General features: G+C 41.7%; 1 pseudogene; it reads right to left on the reverse strand.

Moving 5' to 3' along the window:
• Positions 1 to 3,981: 3,981 nt before the first annotated feature.
• LOC126096103 (5S ribosomal RNA) lies at positions 3,982 to 4,098 on the reverse strand (annotated as a pseudogene).
• Positions 4,099 to 5,845: the final 1,747 nt, after the last annotated feature.

Consider the following 5,845-nt stretch of genomic DNA (forward strand, 5'->3'; position numbering starts at 1 on the left):
AATATACAAGCAATCCCTGTAAGCTGCAAACCATTTAAGTGTGAAAGGTGTGAATTTCATAGACATGTGACTCCAGGATCCCCGTACATAAGTTACCGAATTACGTATGTGGACTTCGAGCGTAAAATTCCAGGGAAAAAACAGATGAGGACGCCAGTAGAGATCACGTGAACTGAATTGGCTTGACGTGCCATGGCGTGCACACAGTGTGAATACGCTCTGACGTGACGGAGCCGTGATGTTACAGTGCCGTGATGTTACAGTGCCGTGACGGCCAGTGTGAAATGCCCTTTAAATCTGCATTGCACTGCGGTGCAGAAATCTCACATTTCATTTGTGTCTTGAAAATGTCGGGGTGCTCACTCGTTGGCGTTAGCAGTTGTCGAGGACGTTGTCCGACTGCAATCCCGTAAGTTACTTGAACGTTGGCTTAGCAGGCACAAACTAAGACTGATCTCAGATTTCAAAGGGTTATAGCAGGTGGCTCGGCTCGCCGGAGCGCGGCCAGGTAAAGTCGTGTAGTAGGGCGTGCTGGCGCAGACGCTGCTCACGAACCGTATTAATGGCGGAGCAGACAAGAGCAGGGGAGGCAGCAGCTGTTGTCGCAGACAGCACTCGGCACAACAAGCCGAGGACGCGTCTCCTGCACAATGCACAGCCCGGCCCTTTCTTCCGGCTGCCTGCGCCTCATTCATATTCACCCCGAGCTGTTTCCCAAACCCGCGCGTCCCGCCGGGGATCCACCGCGGCAAGCGGCCAAGATTAGTGCGCGCCAGGGCTGCCAACCGCACCAGCTCGCAGAACGCTGCAATACCACCTAGCTAGGTCGTGCGCCATGCCCTCCTCCGCTGCGGCGCTTCAGCGCTTAGCGCAGCAACAAGTTGCCAAGCAGTCGCAGTAATGGCGTAATGAAACTGGCCAGTTCTACAGTCTCATTCACTACTGAAGATCACAATACACTACTCTAGTATACAGCACGATCCAATCACACTTCACATACAATAATTTTTTTATATCTATATTTATATGGCATTGACACACGTGTCAATGAGAAAAGAAACATGCAGATGCGTTTGCATCTGAGTGGTGTTGGTTCGAATGTTCTACAGATTTTCTTAACTTTTCAAAGTTTTTTTAGTAGCAGTAGTAGCTTTATTCATACGTAGGTCTCTTTTTACAAGGATATAGGACATGGTAAAGTATTTACAAGTTTAGACCAATTTAAAATAAGCTAATTCGTATACACGTACATTTACAGACTTCTAGTTAGAGACCGTCATTAGATTTACTCCTGGTATACAATACTTCTTTTACAAATAACTTATTAAATAATGCAATGTCACACTGTCCGCTCATATTTCACTATCAGTCACTGCACACACTATACACACATTGTTTCGTAACACTTCACTCACAACACACACACTAGTGATCCCTGGGCCATTTTCTGTACCGCAACTTCTCGTCTGCTATCCTGAAAAACTGAGTAAGATGTTGAGCTCGGAAAGAGGAAGATGTGTTAGTATTGTGCTATGCATAGCTTGGGGAGTAAGATTTTCTAGATAAGGAAACGAAGCTGGAAAGAAACATTGTGTGAAGGTGTTATGTGGAATGTTGGATGTTTTATAATAATAATTATTATTATTTATTTATGTAGCATTTTTTCCAAATCCCTACTCTGATTTAAGTAATCCTTCAATGTATAAAAAGGATTGCATAACAGGTACTTTTTAGCTGCCTTCTTTTAAATAAGTGTATTTTTGCAATTTCCTTAATTTCTTTTGTTACACTATTGTAGAATTTTATCCCTTGGTAGAAAAAGCTGTTTTGAGTTTTATGTTTGTTTTTTCTTGGTAAATGTACGTTGAGTCTAGCTGTTGTTCCATTGTCATGGACAGAGCTGTTTGTGCAGTAATTACCATTGTTAGTTTTGATTGACTTCCAAATGTGTTCACACAGAGCAGTTAAAATTCCCAGTGTTTTGAACAGATCTGTACAATGAACTCGACTACTATTTTTGGTTATTATACTTACGGCTCTTTTCTGGAGTTTCAAAATTGTGTTCATATTTTGTGCATTTGTTCCTAAAAAAAAGTGCTATAGCTAAGAATTGAGCGTACATATGAATAGAATGAAACTAAAAAACACTGCATGTTACACACTGATGATAGGATTCTAAGGGCATAACATGCTTATAACATGCTGATTAGATTCTGTTTGCAAGTATCTTTGTTTGTTCACACCACTTCAACTGTGAATCAATATTCATTCCTAGAAATTTTGCATTTGTTTCACAGTCTATAGAGGTGCTATCTACATTTAATTTAACATTGTCATTGTCTCTCTTCAAACTGAAATTCATGGCATTTTCTTTATGTTCAATGTCGCTTTATTGCGTATTGACCGATCGTAAACTTTCTTGAGAGTTTAATTTTTGTTGTTGAAATTCGATTTGCAATTAGTACCACTATCGTAATTGACTATTGAAACATGTATAAAAGTTAATCGCAAAAAATGGAGAGTAAAAACTATTTCGTCTGCTTTGTTGGAAACATTGTCTTTGGAAGTATCGGAAAATTTGTGTCGTAATACCTTTCATGTAAATGTTTGGTGGTATCATAACTTTATGTCCAGTTTGTTTGAGTTGTGGAATTTATTCTGGACCTTGTATCTAGTGGAAGTGATTAAAAGTTAGTTTACCTAATAAAACCGGAAAAATTTAAACAAATAGCCTGTGACATTTATTTAGTAATGCATGTTCAAAAACTGGAACTCCTGACTCACAAGCAGGAATAGCCCACTAGAGAAAAATATGCCAACAACGAGAATGGATAGTAATGGACAACGAAGTGAACATAAGTAAAAGAACATATTTTTTTAAGCTTGAGTACAAGATCTGTGTAACTTTTCTCTCTTATTTCTTCTCAAGGCGATGTGAAAACACACCAACTAAAACACAGAACATAATTGAGAAGTCTGCTATCTAAAAACGTCATTATTAAAACAAATATTTGATACATGATGTCAGACAGAAGAATTGAAGCACCCAGAAGATATGGAGAGATGTCAATATAAGCTCATATACATACACATCATCGGCGTTTGTGTAAACTTCTAGAGTTGCAATTATCTGTGGCAGGCAGAGCACCCATCAGAATACATTGGTGTGGTTATCAGATTTCGTAAGATACCTAAGAGGAATGAACACCGTCAGTTCTGAGTGATCACTGCGAAGAACTCGGTGATGACACGTACTCATGTGGGACAGCGTTATTACCATCTGTCAGAAATTGAAAGCGGCCGCATTGTCTGTCTCCATGTGGCCGGCTGACTGGATCGTGTAATATCCAGATTTGTGGGGATTTCGGATGTGACAGTGGCGTGAGGTTAGACTACGTAGGAAGGTTAGGGCAAGCATACTCGTCATCCAGGTTCTGGTCGATGAAATCTGATCTCTGTCTACCATCCGGCAACAAGCAATGGACTCCAGGCAAACTCTTTGCCATCCTGCACCATTCGCCGCAGACTACGCAACTACCATCCATGCATATCCTGCGTTAATCGCACAGGCCTGTGTTTGGGCTGGTGCCAAGACCTGGAAACATGGACTGCTGGTGCAAGCTGTCGCATTATGTTCAGCGACGAATCGTAGTTCTACACCAATGCGTTTGACAGACCATAAGTGTCAAATACAAAATTGTTCGTTTCGACTTTCCCTAAACACTGTCATGTGTCGAAAGCAGTAATCGTTTACTCTCTATATTTAAGCTGGAAAGAATAAACTCCGTCTTCAGGCCACAAGTGGCCGATCGGGACCATCCGACCGCCGTGTCATCCTCAGTTGAGGATGCGGATAGGAGGGGCGTGTGGTCAGCACACCGCTCTCCCGGTCGTTATGATGGTTTTCTTTGACCGTAGCCGCTACTACTAGGTCGAGTAGCCCCTCAATTGGCATCACGAGGTTGAGTGCACCCCGAAAAATGGTAACAGCGCATGACGCCTGGATGGTCACCCATCCAAGTGCCGGCCACGCCCGACAGCGCTTAACTTCGGTGATCTCACGGGAACCGGTGTATCCCCTGTGGCAAGGCCGTTGCCGCTGGAAAGAATAAGTAGTATTTTATTTCGAAATTTACACTTCGAACATACTCTGTGATGGAACTTCCCGTCATTGTGATTGGGAAAAAAGCTAACTATCAAAGGCGCAAATTTCGTTTTTCATAAAGTGAGTACAGAAAGTTGGAAAATGAAACAACCAGCCACAAATACTTTTTGAATGTTTTATTTTACTACTGTAGTCCGTTTTGGGCTACCACACCCATCTTGAGATAGCTAATATTTTTCGTTACAGACATGTTTTGGCTAATGGCATATCATCTGCACCACACTGCCCAGATCGAATCCGCCCAGCGGATGGTGTTTTTAGGCGGTTTTCCACATACCACTAGCTGAATACTGGGCTGGTCCCCATTCCCTGCCTCAGTTATACGACTCGCAGACATTTGAAAAAAGGTCGCATTATTTCATGGCGTACACTAGACGCAGACAGCCGGGATACACTAATTCTGTCCTGGGGGGGTACAGGGTGGTGACGGGAAGGGCATCTGACCACCCTCTGACACTAACACCACCAAGTCCGTAGTGGTCCCGGTGGAGGTTCGAGTCCTCCCTCAGGCATGGGTGTGTGTGTGTTTGTCCTTAGGATAATTTAGGTTAAGTAGTGTGTAAGCTTACGGACTGATGACCTTAGCAGTAAAGTCCCATAAGATTTGACACACACATACAAGTCCATAGTAACAGGGCCGACCCTGCATTGAAGTGGGACAAAGGACCAAGGAAATGATATATATATATGATGCAAAATAGTCCTGTTCACTTACATATGCTCCAGTAGATGATGGTTCTTTTGTTGTGATCCATGTGGTATTCCAGCTCGATGTATATGTTCTTAAATTCCACCACAACACACGTATTATAAATAAGTTACTATGGCACACTTCACAATATTCGTAAAATGCATGTCGAGCATTGCACATGTGTTACACACTTGATGTTTGTCTGTACAATGCAAATGGTTAATGATATTCTTTGTGAAGTATGCCACAGTAACTTACTTACAATACGTGTATTGTGGTGGAATTCAAGAATATATACATCGAGCTGGAAAAGCACATGGAATATAATTCAAGCACTTTATCGTACTTTTATTAATGAACCAACTGATAAAGTGGCGCTAAATCTCAAATATTCTTGTGCATTGTGAAGCAGACGACACGCTGTTAGCCAAAATATCTACATAATGAAATATATTGTCCATCTCAAGATGAACATGGTAGCCAGAGACCGGTTATGGCAGTAAAATAAAACATGCAAAAAGTATTTGTTGCTGGTTGCGCCATTCACCATCATCAACTGCCACGGAGTTCACAAGACCCAACGCAGATAAAATAACATTATAAATACAAATTGCTGTAAGCACAAATTATCAAGACATAGGTCCCATCCAAGTAAACATCTTCACTACTTAGGAAACGGTGTTTATGAACTCTTTAAACTAACTTATTTTTACCTCGATTTACAATGGTTTCTGTCACGCAGCCGCCAAAAGCACGCCTCGTGTTACAGTCTGTCGATGGTGTGATATTGTTATGAGATTATTGCTACATAGGCTCAAAATGACAATTAGTATACTTCGATAAAACATCAGCGCGTACCCTCTCCGTGTTAGCAGGTAAATGTGTTAACAGATGACGAGCTCCAGTAATGAGTAATGTAGCCCCATTTCGTGATAACATGCACTTAAACAGGAATGCGTGGGTGACAGTAGCTCTTTCCATTAGAACCT

The sequence above is a fragment of the Schistocerca cancellata genome, chromosome 8 (assembly GCF_023864275.1).
Source record: "Schistocerca cancellata isolate TAMUIC-IGC-003103 chromosome 8, iqSchCanc2.1, whole genome shotgun sequence".
NCBI classification, from domain to species: domain Eukaryota; kingdom Metazoa; phylum Arthropoda; class Insecta; order Orthoptera; family Acrididae; genus Schistocerca; species Schistocerca cancellata.